At 39.0% G+C, this 17180-nt stretch overlaps 1 non-coding gene across 1 annotated transcript; it reads left to right on the forward strand.

Annotated features, from left to right (window-relative positions):
• Window positions 1–15278: 15278 nt before the first annotated feature.
• TRNAM-CAU (transfer RNA methionine (anticodon CAU)) lies at window positions 15279–15350 on the forward strand. The gene has a single exon. It is a non-coding gene; the product is annotated as a tRNA-Met (tRNA).
• Window positions 15351–17180: the final 1830 nt, after the last annotated feature.

Genomic DNA, 17180 nt, shown 5'->3' on the forward strand with positions numbered 1-17180 from the left:
TAAGCGTCTTTATGGTTCAAGCCATACAACAAATGATATGATCGGCATAGTACGGGACGATCGAAAGAAGATGGAGTGATGCACCATCCTGTTGATGGGGGTGCTTGGAAAAAATGTGATTCCAGATATTCTTATTTTGCCAAAGAACCCAGAAACGTTCGATAGGGTTTTGGCTGCTGATGGATTTTATTCCATTTTGTAACATGAGTCTATCTTACAACATGTGGTCAGTAATATTATGCACGGACAATATGCCTCCTTGGTTGTGCATGAAAGAGTCATCATTCACGCTGACCTTGTTGATTCCTGGTCTGAAATCACCTGGGAAGGACATGGATATCTTTTTGAGGTCCGTGGTAGACAAATTGAAGTTGTTCAAACCAGAGACGCTGCAACGAATAGTGTATTCAGAATGTGTGCAACACTATTATGTACTATCAATGATTTCCCTGCCAGTAGTAGTTTGTCTGGATGGAGTGGCCAAGGATTTATGGCATGTCCTTCATGCAACGAAGACACTCCTTCATGTCGGGTAATTGGGAGACGGCTTATGTTGGTCATAGAAGATTCTCATCTTCTACGCATAAGTGGAGGAAGAGTTGCTTGTTTGATGGGAATTATGAAAATGGACGTCCTCCAAGAAAATTCAGTAGTCAAGACATACTTGAAAAATTAGTTCATGTTCCAGATCGTTTGCCAAGTAAACATGTCAGTTTCGGGGGTGTGAAAAGAAAGAGAGATCCAAAAGAGCGTAATTGGAGTCAAAATAGTATTTTCTTTGAACTTGATTATTAGTCCGAACATGAATTGAAGCCCAATTTAGATGTGATGCATGTAGAGAAAAATGTTTGCGACAGTTTACTTGGTGCTTTTCTTATCAATGAGAAATCTAAAGACACCACCAACGCATGAGTAGACTTGAAGAATTGGGGTATCCGAGAAGATTTGCACCTCAAGGAAGACAGTACGAAGTTGATCAAACCACATCCTATGTACTCTTTCACACCGGATGATAGATGGTTTTTTTATCAGTTCGTAAAAGGAGTTAGACTTCGTGATGGTTTTGGTTCAAATTTTTCTAAGAAAGTAACTGAAAATGATGTCAACATTGTTGGGTTGAAATCCCATGATTGTCACATTCTTATGCAATGTCTGTTGTCGGTAGGAGTTCGAGGCTACTTGGATAAGTCTATTTCGAAGACAATCATTGAGCTTTACAATTTCTTTAAGCAAATTTGTGCTCGTACATTGGTTGTTAAGGACATGGAGAATGCAGAAGATCAAGTGATACAAATTTTGTGCAAGTTGGAGTAAATTTTTCCTCCAGCCTTTTTTGACATAATGATTCATTTAATTCTTCATTTATCGCAAGAAGCTATCATTGGAGGACCAGTTTACATGAGGTGGATGTATCCGTTTGAGCGATATATGATGAATTTGAAAAATTATGTCAGGAATAAGGCACACCTTGAAGGTTCTATAGCGGAGGGTTATGTTGTTGATGAAGCTTTGACTTTTTGTTCGCAATATGTTCAGGGCGTACAGACTAAATTTAATCATCTGGAAAGAAATGCGGATATTGTTATTCCTAAAAGATAGTTGTCAGTTTTTGAATCACAACGCTGTCCAAGTAGCAAAAAGAAAACCATATCTCTTGACTATCTACATCGAAAAGAAACGGAGTGGTTTGTACTCAACAATTGCCCTGAAAGCCAACCATATATGGAGTAAGTAGCTCAACACATATATGAATTCATAACAAACTTTTATCTTACCTTAATCCTTGTGATATACAGTGAATGCCTTCGAGAAAATTCACACATAAATCTTCAAAAAGAGTTCCCTAGCTGGTTTAAATTGAAGGTAAATTATTGAAGCTGTAGAATTCTTACGAAATTTGTATCGATTAAAACTCATCTCATTGTGTTTTTTTTTTTTTTTTTTGTGTCATACTCTATAGATGGGTCATTTGCGACAAGTACAGTCAACTGAGTGTACTGATGAATTATTTGCTTTAGCAAATGAGTCCAATCGGAGTTCATACACCTACACGGCTCGCATTGTTAACAGTGTGACATTTTTGGTACATAGTCGCGACAAAAGACGTACCACTCAAAATAGTGGAGTTTCGGTGCCAGGAACCGATGGTTTCACTATCTATGGCCAACTTGAGGAGATTGTAGAGTTATGTTATTCCCATGGTTACTCGTTAGTATTGTTTCGATGCAAATAGTTCAACACATATGCAAGCAAGGGTCAAAATGTGACTGAGAATAACATAACTAGTATAATGATTAATTCTTAATGGTACAAAAAACGATCAGTTTATTCTTGCCACTCAGGCAAAATAGGTTTTGTACTTGGAAGATCCTTCAAGAAACAAAAATTGGAAGGTGGTAGAAGAAGTTAATCATCGAAAGATCTGGGATCATCCAAATATTGATGATGATAACGAGGTTGATGTCGTGCATGATAGCACTTCATAAAATTTTGTACTCATTGTGGAATTAGGAGACTTGGAGATTATGCATTTGGATCAACCAGGTCATACCATCATAATTGGGGAAATGTCTCGATATGTTCCGGATGTGGATGATGATTTCATCAATGACGATGATAATGAATAAATTAGTGAATATGATTTAGAAAGTACAAATGATGTTGTAGGAATCGACATTGATGAGGAATGATATTTTCTTATTCATATTTGTATGTTTAATGTGCATGTTTTACTTTCAAGACTTTTCAATCAATATATGACTTTTCTCAACAATGTTTTTTTTTTTCAATAGTTTCAAATGCATTACCGAAATTATTTAAGTTATGTAATTAACCTCCAACTATAACTGATTTTAACTTAATAATTATTTAAACTACAAAGATATGTCTACTATTGTTGCTCGTTCTCATGGCGGTAATGGAGTAGATGATCCTCTTCTAGATCCCACGTGAGTTCCTACTTCCTGTGAGACAGGTAATATACTATAAGTAGTCTATCTTTTATCAATAAATGAGAAATTGTTATTATTTTATTCAATTTAATTTTATTGTTTAATTAATGTATGCAGAGGCTCCTGCAAAAAGAAGAGGTCGGTTTCGATCCAAAAATTTGCAGCAGCTCATCAACGAAAATAAAGGTCCATTGGCTCTACAATTTGATCTGAATGAGGGAACCTACAAAGCAGTTGATGATTTTGGGACATTGTTCACGAGACTTATTGGTAACTTTATTGGTCACCATGTCCCGTTATATTATGACTCGTGGCAGAGTGTTCTGGATGAGCACAAGATAGGATTGATGCAAAAGCTTGAGGTAAATTTATCAACTTATTCACATATAATGTTTTTTTTTACAATTTAAAAAATCTCACCATTTTCTTTTTGAATGAATTTTTCATTCTTCCCTACCTCTCCCTGAGTGGCGACTGATAGAGACTGGGATTAAGCAAGAGTTTCAGAATCGCTACAAGGATAGAAAAGGTTGCAAGAAAAGACATTTCGATGAACATGGAGAATATGATTGTTATACCCAAAAATTGGAGCTCAATAACGTGGCAATAAAGGTGATAAATGGCAGTACATGGTCCGTAAAAGACACATTAAATAGTCAATAAATACATTGACTCCTCAGAGTTGTGATAAAGGGACCCGGTAGACTGACGAAGAATTTGGACTGCCTGAAAGATGTCATAACCAAGCCAAGTGCACCTTGGTCCGAGGAGGCTAAGAAGAATGCATCCTAGGAGAGCTAAGGAGAGTGCATCCTAGGAGGCTAAGGAGAATGCATCCTAGGAGGCTAAGGAGAATGCATCCTAGGAGAGCTAAGGAGAGTGCATCCTAGGAGGCTAAGGAGAATGCATCCAAGGAGAGCTAAGGAGAGTGCATCCTAGGAGGCTAAAGAAAGTGGTCCTAGGAGACCCCAAGGAGGATGTGGTCCTAGGAGACCCCAAGAGAGTGATCCTAGGAGACCCCAAGGATGAGGTCCGAGGAGAACTCAAGGAAGTGGTCCTAGGAGACCCCAAGGAGGATGTGGTCCTAGGAGACCCCAAGAGGGTGGTCCTCGGAGACCCTAAGGATTTGGTCCAAGGAGAAGCATGGCATGCTAGAGGAGAGTGCCATGTTAGAGGAGAGAAATGCATGTCCTACCACCATGCACGTCTGACCAACAAATGTTTGTCCTACCACCATGCACATGTTCGACCAGCACTTGCATGGGTGGTCAGTAGGAGGTGGATCAACATGTTAGAGGAGACTAAGTCAAGATTCCCATAAACAACTTCAACAAGATATGCGGGAATCTCTCATTCTTCCAACAAATGGGGGGTTTGTTACATTTTGAATTTTGAATGTTTCTTTGTAATTTAAATGTAATAAATATAATAAAATATCCCGGTTCTAAGGGATACCGTATGTATGACTCTAAGCCTATAAATAGAGGGCTTATGGGATGAAAGGGGGGCTTCTTCTGCTTCTTCTTTCTAGAGAGAGAAATTTGGGTCTGAGTATTCTAGAGAGAGAAAGTGCTGAAATAAGAGAGAATTCTTGTATGTTTGCAATCTGTACTGGAGAAACTCAGTTGGCTCAGTCCATCTGATCTTGAGTACGGATCTATAAATCACAACTCTAAGTGGATTAGGCTATTACCGACAATCGGGGCTGAACCACTATAAAATCTCTTGTGTTATTTACTTTTCCTGTTTAAATCGTCTGTGTCGTTTTTATTTCTCTTGAAGGCTTGTCGTATTTGACGTTCTCACATCGTTGGCTAAAAACGCAGTCAACATTTTGGTGCTTTCATTGAGAGCCTGAAGAGAAGAACAGACGGTCCCTGAAGCAAGATGGCGCCTAAGAACACCACTGCTGCTTCCAAGAGGACAAGCTCCTCTAAAGAGCCTGCTAGATCTGAAGGTCCTAGCCCACAATATCATGAGAATGAGCCTAGGGTCATGCTCGAGGACGTGACTCCAGGAGTTGAAGAGCTCCAAGAGGCCATGGGGTCCTTCCAGGAGGAGATGGCACAATTCCACGCCAGGCAGGAGGCATTTGCTGAAGAGATGGCCAGGCAGAGAGCTGCATTAGAGCAGCAAAAATGCGATATGGAGGCTAGAAGCGAGGAGCTCAGACAACAACAGGAGGAGGTCGACCGAAGACATCGTGAAGCAGCACTTGCTTTAGAGGCAGCTACCCAGTTGGCCCGAGCCAATGCCCAAGCTGCAGCATGAGGAGGACTCCCTCCAGGAGCAAGGACCACAGAAGCTGGTGGTAAGAACAATGATAGACCAAGAGGAGGACCGTCCCGGTCGAAGGGCAAAATCTGGACCGCCCTACCAGTCAAGTAGAAATACTTGACGGTGGCGCGCTAGATGGTAATGCCCGACCAGGCGGTCAAGACCTTGTAACCTCATCAGTTGCACCAGCCATCCAAGCCCAGCTTGACATGCTAGCAGCTGCAATGCAAGGTTTGTCGAAACGACCTTCCGAGATAGATGTGATAGACTACCGGAGTGGCAGCCCATTTTGTGATCGAATAAGAGCAGCCCAACCACCAGCAAATTACAAAGCACTGGTACTGCCTATTTATACTGAAAAGGCAGATCCCATCAGACATATTGGGAAGTTCGAGGACCAGATGGAACTGCTCGGAGTGAGTGATGACTATCGGTGTAAATTCTTCCCCACCACCTTGACGGACACTGCCCAGGAGTGGTATTGGAAGTTTAAGCCAAACTCCATTACCTCTTGGGAGGCATTCAAAAAGGAGTTTTGTAGACAATTTAGCACTGCCCGGACTCCACCAGTTTACGCCAATGACTTGGCAGATATCAAACAAGGAAAAGATGAGTCTCTAAAGAGCTATATACAGAGATTCATGAGAGAAGCCAATAGAGCAACCACTGTAGGAGACGAGGGGAAGATGGTTGCCATATCTGCTGGGATAATTTATCGGAGTCCTCTATGGGACAACATCCATCGCCATCCAATCTCAACACTTCAACAATTTCTTGACCGGGCGGAAAAATATATGAATTTGGATGATGCAATAGAGAAAGGGGAGAATGGCATAAACAACCCAGGCAGACCAACTGACTCTCCTAGTGATGGTGGAAAGAAACGTGGAAATAATGGGTCTGACCACCATGAGGAAAATAAAGCAAAGTTGAGTTCAAGTGAAAAGCCAACCAAGTATGAGCCTCAATTCACTAACTACACCACTCTCTCAACTAGCCGAGCAGAGATATATCTTGCTAGCCAAGAAGAGGTTCCCTACAAGAAGCCTCCACCCATCAAGAGAGAGATAAGGAAGAGAGACATGAATAAGTTTTGTCACTTCCATGAATATTATGATCATGACACGAATGAATGCAACCACCTCAAGGACGAGATAGAATTTCTTTTCCGGTCGGGCAAGTTGAGGAACTACCAGGCAGAAACACCCTAAGGAGGAGGTAGCAGCAACTCTAGTCACAAGCGACAAAGATCTCCACCCTTGCAGCCTAGACCTGTGGACTTCACCTTAGACACCATATGTGGAGGTCCACCCTTGGCTGAGGAGAGCAACGAAGCCAAAGGAGAAGTATGCTGAGGAGGAGTGCTAGGAGCAGGAATCACTGGATTGGCGTGCACATAGAGCATCGAAGGAGATATTATTTTTAAATACCGCTTTCAGAGTGGTAGCTTGATTTCGAGTTTTTAGACTTGTTATTTAAGTTTGGTGTATGAACTGGTTATTTGCTAACCAGTCATTTTATTTTGAACAATTGTGGTTGTTTAAGACTCATTATTAGACATGTTTTGTTCATTTTAATTTACGAGTAATAAAAGAGACTACGCGCAACGTAGTCGATTCTTGCTACAAATATGCATGTGTGTTAGTTATCTGAGGAGTGTTCAACTGGTCGATATGTTCAAGCAGTGTTCAACTGCTTGAGTATTTTCCATATATTCTATGTGTTTCACGAGTAATTAAATGCTCGAACAGATTCGGTCAGGTAGCAAGTGACTAAGGATCTTTCAACCCTCAACCACCTGGGGGGCACATGGGGTATACTGGTATATAACTTAACACAGACAATAAGAGCACGAGTTAATATATCTGTTTTTAGGCTGACTTGTAAATTTTCGAAGTCCAAAAAGGCCATTAAGCTAACTTGCTTGGCAAAGCTTGAGTAACTTGGAATTTTTTAAAATTTCAAGTTAGGAGCAGATATTCGTGTGACCATAGACATCATGCTCATAAAATGTTAGAGCAATAAGAGTGTGAGAAAGTATACTTAGCATGGACTTATGAAATGTCTAGAATTTCTAAGTTAGAAAACTAAGTACTCATGCGAAAATATAAGGCATACACCAGAGTGACTTTACTCTTCACGAAAAACTTATAACTTTTTAAGTCTAGAGGAGACTTAGAATGTTTTAAGTTAGCAAGGAGAAGTAAAGTATAAATGCCAACAGGTACAAGTTTAGCTGATCAGGTGCAAAGTTTTCTTGCTCAGGAGAGCAGATACAACTTCCCTAGTCAGCTAAGCATGTATCATCGATCAACATTCCTTGGAGTGAATCAAACAAATACATGCAAAATAAATGCTACATAGTGAAAATTTGTCTTAGAGAGGAGAAGTCAAGTTTTCACCAAGATTGATTGAGAGAAATCAATCTCTCAAAATAATTTTGGGAGGTTCGAACAAGGTGCTTTGATGGTTTTTCCTAAAAGTACCTAAGAGTGCCCAAGCAAATGCATAAAAAATGTGGTGTCGGGTATACACCTTGAGATGGTCGATCAGATGCATGTTGATCCAAGGAGCATCTCGCCTACGTCCAAGGATCTAGGCCCAGAAATATTGGTGCCTAAGGTGCTACATCCGAGGAGGAGATACACGTCTAAGTGGTTTAAGTGAGCATCCGAGGCTGCATCCGAGCGGTTAGAAGATGCATTGTGTCCGATCGAATAGGACATGACCAAGCGGATGCCATGACTGTTCAGGTAGGCCCGCGTGCGTCTAAGTGTTGGTGTCCGAACAGCTAGGCTGCATCCGAGCAGAGTGGGGGGTATTCGTCCGAGCAGCTGTGTCAATCCGAGGAGATGCGTCTAGTCCGAGGAACCCGTGTGCGTCCGAGCCAAGAAGAAGCAGCTGCGTCCGAGTAGATAGACCTTGGCCAAGGAGAGGCCACAAAGGGTCCGATCGGACCTTAGTTGGAGGAGCCAAATGCTTGGCTCGGGCCATGTCCGAGGAGAAGCCAAGTCATTGGCTTGGACCTTGGTTCAAGGAAAGGTCATGAAAACTCCGATCGGACATGTCCGAGGAGAGCCATGCATGTGTGCCAAGGGATTGGCTCGGACCTTAGCTTGAGGAGCCCCTAGATGGTTGGCTCGGGCAAGTCCGAGGAGAAGACCATGCATGTGTGCCAAATGGTTGGTTCGGACCAAGTCCGAGGAGAGGTCTCATGCATGCCCAAAAGATGGACTTAGATTTTGGGCGAGGTCACACAAAGTCCGATCGGACATAGTTGGAGGAGCCTAGTGCTTGGCTTGGACCTATCCGAGGTGAGCTTCAAGGGGATTGGCTCGGACCACCTTGGTCCGAGGAGAAGCCAAGGAGATTGGCTCGGACCACCTTGGTCCAAGGAGAGGCCACAAAGAGTCCGATCGGACCTTAGTTTGAGCTTCCAAGATGTGTGGCTCGGACATGACCGAGGTGAGCTTCCAAAAATATGTGGCTCGGACCGAGTTCGATCACCGAAATTCTAATCCTAGCGCAACCTAATTGAGGATATTCAACAACCTATCTCTATACCATGATGATTTTGCAACATATACAAATGGAGCTTATGTTTTCATTATATCAAGAAATATAATTTGAAAAAATCACAAGACAAGTTCTGTCATGGGAGTTTACGTGAAAGTTATCAACTGGATAGGTGCTTTTGAATGATCTCAAGAATATTTTGCTAGAAGAAAAGTTTATCATACGAGGGAAATCATATAATAAACATGGGGAGCAAATTTTATACCCAAAAATTGGAGCTCAATAACGTGGCAATAAAGGTGATAAATGGCAGTACATGGTCCGTAAAAGACACATTAAATAGTCAATAAATACATTGACTCCTCAGAGTTGTGATAAAGGGACCCGGTAGACTAACGAAGAATTTGGACTGCCTGAAAGATGTCATAACCAAGCCAAGTGCACCTTGGTCCGAGGAGGCTAAGGAGAATGCATCCTAGGAGGCTAAGGAGAATGCATCCCAGGAGAGCTAAGGAGAGTGCATCCTAGGAGGCTAAGGAGAATGCATCCTAGGAGAGCTAAGGAGAGTGCATCCTAGGAGGCTAAAGAAAGTGGTCCTAGGAGACCCTGAGGAGGATGTGGTCCTAGGAGACCCCAAGAGAGTGATCCTAGGAGACCCCAAGGATGAGGTCCGAGGAGAACTCAAGGAAGTGGTCCTAGGAGACCCCAAGGAGGATGTGGTCCTAGGAGACCCCAAGAGGGTGGTCCTAGGAGACCCTAAGGATTTGGTCTGAGGAGAAGCATGGCATGCTAGAGGAGAGTGCCATGTTAGAGGAGAGAAATGCATGTCCTACCACCATGCATGTCCTACCACCATGCACGTCCGACCAACAAATGTTTGTCCTACCACCATCCACATGTTCGACCAGCACTTGCATGGGTGGTCAGTAGGAGGTGGATAAACATGTTAGAGGAGACTAAGTCAAGATTCCCAGAAACAACTTCAACAAGATATGCGTGAATCTCTCATTCTTCCCACAAATGGGGGGTTTGTTACATTTTGAATTTTGAATGTTTCTTTGTAATTTAAATGTAATAAATATAATAAAATATCCCGGTTCTAAGGGATACCGTATGTATGACTCTAAGCCTATAAATAGAGGGCTTATGGGATGAAAGGGGGGCTTCTTCTGCTTCTTCTTTCTAGAGAGAGAAATTTGGGTCTGAGTATTCTAGAGAGAGAAAGTGCTGAAATAAGAGAGAATTCTTGTATTTTTGCAATCTGTACTGAAGAAACTCAGTTGGCTCAGTCCATTTGATCTTGAGTACGGATCTATAAATCACAACTCTGAGTGGATTAGGCTATTACCGAAAATCGGGGCTGGACCACTATAAAATATCTTGTGTTATTTACTTTTCCTGTTTAAACCGTCTGTGTCGTTTTTATTTCTCTTGAAGGCTTGTCATATTTGACGTTCTCACGTCGTTGGCTAAAAACGCAGTCAGCAATGATGATATCGAGACAGCCAAAAACAATCCACCAGAGGACATGGACAACGAGAGTTGGCAGAAGTTGGTTGACCTGTTCACCACTCCACAGTTCATGGCATGCTAATACTGCCAACAAAGAAAAACAGAATTATCAAAGTCTCTATGGATCGACTTCTTATGGTTCTTCTCAATTTAAGAAGGTAAATATAAAGATATAGATAATTTGAAATATTCTAAGTTATCTTAATAATAATTTCAATAATTAACTGAGATTTTGTTAAATTTTGTTTTCTAAGGATGAATCTCCAGACTAAGGAACTGCCTAGCATTATCGATACGTTCCATGACATGCACAATCAACAGATACATGGATGGGTGAACACGAATGCTAAGGATGCATATGTAAGTAACTTTCTAAGTTTTGTATATATGTATATTATTCAATTATATTATGTATTATTTGTCTTGTTTCTAAACTGTAGGATGCCTTGCAGCAAGATGTGCAGACACAATCCCAATCCCAATCTCAATCTCAATCTGAATCTTCAGCAATGAGACACAAGTTGTCTCAAAGGTACTTGGTCAACGTCTTGGACATAACCGAGGTATTGGATGCAAGTTGAAGGGCACTAGTACCTTTGCCTCAAGCGCCACCAGATCCTCTTCACAATTAGAGGTATCACCATTTCTATCCACCACAGTTGTCCCTCCAACGGTACCACCTGAGGCTTTCCATTCCAAGATGTTAGGAGTATGTCCTAAAAGCAAGTAAAAGACATTTATTATTTCGATGAATAAATAAATACATTGATCTATTATTGTTATATTTAGATTATTATATTATTGTTTGAATAATTTTGTAAATATCAGAAAATTTCCATATTCATTATTGAGGATGTGATCTTGTATTAGTACGACAGAATTAAGATCACATGAATGAATAAAAATAGTCAACAACAACAAATTAAAGTTATGGAATTCTTTAATTGGGGTTGTAAGTACGGTTTGCTGAGTATCATGATGAAACAAATAATCTAGATTCAAATTATTGATGTGGTAAGACATCTCGGTAAATGTGCTTTATGTAATATGATTATATATGACATGGACTGATATGAATAAAATTATTTATCCAAAAACTATTTAACTATAAAGACTTGTAATTCATATCATAACTGATGATCATTTATAGATCAACCTAAATCCTGAGTGTTCATGAACTCCTGTTCATGTTTATTAAATCTTTTGATTCATTCGTTAAGGTCTCTTCATAGAATGAGGCTAATGACTTTTGTTTTGGAGATTTAATATCATGGATGGCTGGGAACATGTATCAACAATACGGAATCTAATATTTCCTAACGGATCGTATATTAGTTCCCTTAAGGGTTAATTCTAGAACTGAATGACTTTGAGCTCAAATCTATAATTGGATTATAGATTAATTATTCACTAGTGAATTAATGGTACTTAAGGAATAAGAAGTAAATTAGAAAGGTAAAATGGGAATTCATCCATTCTAATTTATGAACTAATTAATTAGAGGATTGAACTATTGTAAGATGGTTATATCAATGGACTACTTAAGATAAGATTTCTGTAAAAGTATATCTATAATATAAAGAGTGCAATTATGAATTTATAGTGGAGAAATATCATAATTAATAAATTAACTATTTTAATTAAAGAATTGAATTATTTAGTTACAATTTATTGGAGCTTAATGTTATAGGTCCATGGTCCCCGAAATGGCTCAAACAAACACTGACAAAGGTAAATACAAAAATGGGCAAAAGGACTTATTTGATAAGTAAAATATTTTTCTATGCATCAAACATAATTATTCTATAATTATGTGTAATTAATTAATTATTTGATTTAACAAAAATATAATTAATTTATTTTTTGGATTTTTGGTATTTAAATAATAAGAAAAAATTTAGAAAAATCACATGCCTTCCCTGGCATGTGGTACACGTGTAGCACAGTGCACAGTCACTGTGCTACAAGCATAAGAGGCTCTTGGTAGTATCTTGGTTCCACAATTTTAGTTATTTAAATATTAAATAAATAATGAGATATTGTAATATGATTAAAATATTATTATTTAAACATAATCTGATAACAGATTAGTGATTTTCAAATTGTTTAAAATAACTAAATATTTTATTTTTAATATATTGGATATATTAAATATAGGATATCAGTTTTTCAGAACAATACTTTTACAGAGATAGAAAAGATATCGTGAAATCTCTCTAAGAGAAAGAGAACAGTGATACAAGCATAGGTCATTGTTCTTCCCAAACTTAGCTCCAAACTTTATCAAATCCCATGTGTTGAGAACATCTGATAAATAGATTTGGCCTATTATTTTGTATAGCGTGCCCACACTCGTTCTTTGTGTGCTAAGAATATTTTGGAAGATCTTGGCGTGAGATCTCAAGGATTTTTTCCATACAAAAAGATAGTAGCAAAGGAAGGACCTGAGGTAATTTTCTATTCATGTCTTTGATTCAATATATATATATATATATGCATGTGAAGAAGTAGATCTAGAAATCTTGTGGGATTAAATTAACAATTTTGATTATTTTTCCACTGCGTATAATCTCTGATTTGATCTATAAAAACTAACAAATGGTACCAGAGCCATCTTCACATATATATATATATTGAATCTGTGTGGGTTTAATTTTATGCATTTATTTATTTTTGATTAATGAATGGATGGCTTAATATGATTGAATGCATGAGAATGTTGAATCGTTAATTGTATGGTGTTTTTGGGCTAGGATTTGTTTATGATTAGATCATTGTGTAAGCCATTAAAGGGCATAGGATTTATGTAATATTATTTGGTTTTTGACACCATAAAATTGTAATTCTGATCACACAAAAGTCAGAACAGAGCCCGAGTTTTAGAATTCAGCCAACGTTCCTCCAAGGCCGCCCTCCGAGCCGCTGCCGGGGATGTCATACGCGTACGGACGGGTCCGTACGGATCCGTATGGTTCCGTACAAAATTCCCCTGACAACCTCGTTTGACGCCATGTGTCCCCGTCTTGCTGGTCCAGAATTTTTTTTATTTTTCTAAAATTATTCTGTTATTTTTTAAAATTTTAAAATGTTAAATATCTTATTTATTAGAAATTTGATATTTAAATAATGTGATAATTTTGTTATCCTAACAAACATTTTTGAAAATCTTATTTCAAAATTTAAATTTAAAAATAACAGATTTTAATTAAATATTTTCAGTTTCTTGTTTTATTTAAAAGTTTTTTTAATTAAAAAGAAAACTAAAAATAGTGATTTTTTAAAAGTTTTGTTTTAATTAATCAAGATAATTAGAAATTTGTTTTCTTATTATTATTCTTGACCAACAACGACACATATCCTATCGAAAGTAAAGTAAAGAAGCCCAATAGAGATCAAGACAGTTTTATTTTATTTTTTTAAAATTATAAAGTGGTTGTAAAATTAGATATACCCAAAAGCATCTGGTTCAACATTTATTGTTTATTTATTTAAATAATTATTTTCATGTGATTGGTGTGATTGATAACTTGTTCATGCATTTTGTGCCATACATAAAAACCCACACAGTCATAATCATGCATCTCATTAGTAGAAACATGATTATTAGGATTGTCCTATATGTTTATATGAATTGTTTTGCGAAACCAAATGCATATAAATTACATAGTTTTATTTTTTGAAAACTTGGTAAAATATCACACCGATTTTTTTAAGTTTTTATGACTTAATTTCTTTAAATCAACTTTATTTTAAAATTGTTTTTTTAGTAAAATTTAGATGAACATAATTGATAATTTAAAATTGGATATGGACCTAGAAACTCGCTTTCTTTCCAATTTTAATTATGTTCATAAAGTTTAAAGAATCTATAATTAATTTGGAATTAATTAGGTTAAAAACACTTATTTCAAAACAGTGAGCGAGAGAGGGTTGATAACTCAACATAACCCATGGTCTCCATTATTAATATAACACCGTGAGATATGAATAGTGCCTCGCGACGGCTTTGTTTTTCGTCTCCCTAAGGAAGGTGTCTAGACATATAAATAGCAAGGTTATATTTCTTACAAAGATAGGAACTAATGATGTATTTTAGGTTTGACCGACCCTAAGGCGGCATGTGCTAAGTTAAGTCATGAACTCCAAAATAATGGGTTACACTCACAAAGTTAGGATTAATCTTTTGCATTGGATAATCATAATTTGACCAAACTAAGCGGTACTTTAATGTTTAAAAGAGAAAATAAAGAGTTATTTTATGTTTTAAACAATAAAGATAAGAATATCTTATAAATTCTCTAAGATTAATTTGATCGACCCTAAGGCGACACTTTAATTGTTAGAAAATTTTATCGTGGAAATCAATCGTTATTTTATGTGTTTTAATTGTGCTCATGCATCACGTTTAATTTGCATAACTTTGATATTTATTTATCTAAATATAATAATATTTGTATTTATTTAAGTATTCCCAACAAAAATGTCTATTGGTGAATTACACACCGATGCTTTTCTCAAATCCTTGGTTTTTGAACCTGAAAATATGCAACACTGGTTTCGAGACATGTTGACCATTTTTTCTTATAAAAAGATGATGTCAACCGTTTGTGAAAAACCACCAACAGAACCACCTTTGGTGTGACAGTCTGAATCCCGTGATTCGTAAGGGGAAAGACCGGGTAAGCTGTGCAATCTCACATCGCCTGGGGAAGGTCAAGTGTAATGATTCTAAGACTGTGTAGGTATGGGACTACACAGTCGAAGAGGGCTTAAATGGATTGATGGGTACTACCTATATCAGGAAGGTGCATCTTCTTTTCGGTAGCCCATCACTTGAGAACTCCATGGTTAAGCGTGCTTGGCCTAGAGTAATCTAGGGATGGGTGACCTCCTGGGAAGTTTTCCCAGGAAGTGTGCGAGTGAGGACAAAGCACGCTGGAAAGACTTGTCTTGGTTTGTAGGGCCAGTCGTCATTCCAGAAAGCAGCCATAGTGACGTGGGGCGTCACATAATGGTATCAGAATCAGAGTGGCGCAGTGGAAGCGTGGTGGGCCCATAACCCACAGGTCCCAGGATCGAAACCTGGCTCTGATACCAAGTTGTAACGCCCTGGATAGCCAAGACCGTTACACTGTGTGTTTATAAAGTGCCAGACTTGCTAATCAAGTCAATTAATTAAAATTGTGCTGCAGAAGCTACAAAGGAACTAGGGTTAAAAGCGTTTTGGTCTCAAAAGCCACAATTTTCATTTAGAAACGTTATCTGATTACACGGGATCCCAGAAATATAAGTTTAAAGATCGTTTACAAAAGTTGTAAGACTCAGATACAATAACCAGCCATACTAAGGCAAAACAAGCAATTAGGTAATCCCTGTCCCGGTCCACTCCTCGATCGTGGTGATCGAACAGCTGGCTATGTACATTTCACCTCAGAGCTCTCCACCTCAGGCTTGGTCCAGCTTCCCCTTGCCTTTACCTGCACCACGTAGCACCCGTGAGCCAAGGCCCAGCAAGAAAACACAACAACAACAGAGCATAAGCATTCAACAGTCAAATCAATATCTCACATTGCTTCACATAGCCTCAGTCAAATAACTGTTCAATATAGTCAAGTATTTCACATACTAGGCATATCAATTCATAACATGCACAGTTCTTAACGATAACCAGGGCTAGCGCTCACAGGCTGCTCCCTCTGTTATCCTAGTGTTCATGGCTCCCAGTGGCCAAATCGCGCTCTGTGCGCTAATAGTATGTACGACACTCTTAGGCCGCTTTTACATGTCCCATGGTGTGATACTAACATTGACACGATACAATTCTCGGGAACACTTTGTCCCATCACAATCATATATCCGGGTAAAGTTTTCTTACCTTTCAATTCAATAGCTTTGATCCATCGACACCTTGAGCACGATCCCCCTCGAGCCCTAGCGCTCACCTAAACACAATCATGGCCAAAGTCATCATCAACCCTCAAATTCAAAACCTAGTCCTGGGGCCAATCCCGAGCCCCCGGGAAGTCCTAGTTCCACCAAACAAGGTGGTGGAACCAAACCCCAAACCTTAGGTCAAAAACCCTTGCAAATAACCCTAAAATCCCCTTCAGAAGGCAGGGTAGCGCTATAGCGCTCTTGGGAGGGCGCTATAGTGCTACAGACAGAAGCCAAATTCCCCTCAGCATAATGGCCTAGCGCTACAGCGCCCAAAGGCTAGCGCTGTAGCGCTAGTCACAGATAGCCCAGCACCAAAATTGCACTTCTGCGATTTTCTCGAACCAACCTCAACCAAACCTCTTCCAACTCTATCCAAACTTAAAAAAAACCTCATGAACACACTCCACTCATCCCAAGCACCCCAAACACCTAAAACCCAAGCACATGCATCCACAAACTCAGATTTCACCATAGCCACTCCTAAGCTCTAAAACTCAGTAAAAACCAGCTGATCATCAAAGTTTAGAGTTTAGACCTTATACCTTTGATAGAATTTCGACCACAAGCTGCTTCTAGACTCCTTTGGCTTGCTCCTCCTCAGCCTCAAGTCTGAATTCCCTAAGGTTCCACCCGATTTCAACTTAAGCACCACAACTCAAAAACCAGAAACTGAAACTGAAGAATTCTAAGTCTTACCTCAAGTGTTAATGAACCCTTGCTAAACCTCTGTCAATTCCTCAATCTTAGGTTAGGATCCTTGATGCCTAGTTAATCCCAGCTGTCCTCTGAGATTTACTCCAGAAATCCTCAAGAAACAAGTGAAGGAAGCACAAACCGACCTAGAGAATTCTCTCTGTTTTCTCTCCTTTTGTTTCCTTTCCTTTTCTTTCTTTTTTCAAACTTTTGTAATGTTCTATAAATCCCACTAACATAAAACCCCAGTAATACCCATCCTTAAAAGCCAAATGACCACTATGCCCTCCCTAT

This window comes from Humulus lupulus, chromosome 5 (genome assembly GCF_963169125.1).
Source record: "Humulus lupulus chromosome 5, drHumLupu1.1, whole genome shotgun sequence".
Taxonomy (NCBI): Eukaryota; Viridiplantae; Streptophyta; class Magnoliopsida; order Rosales; family Cannabaceae; genus Humulus; species Humulus lupulus.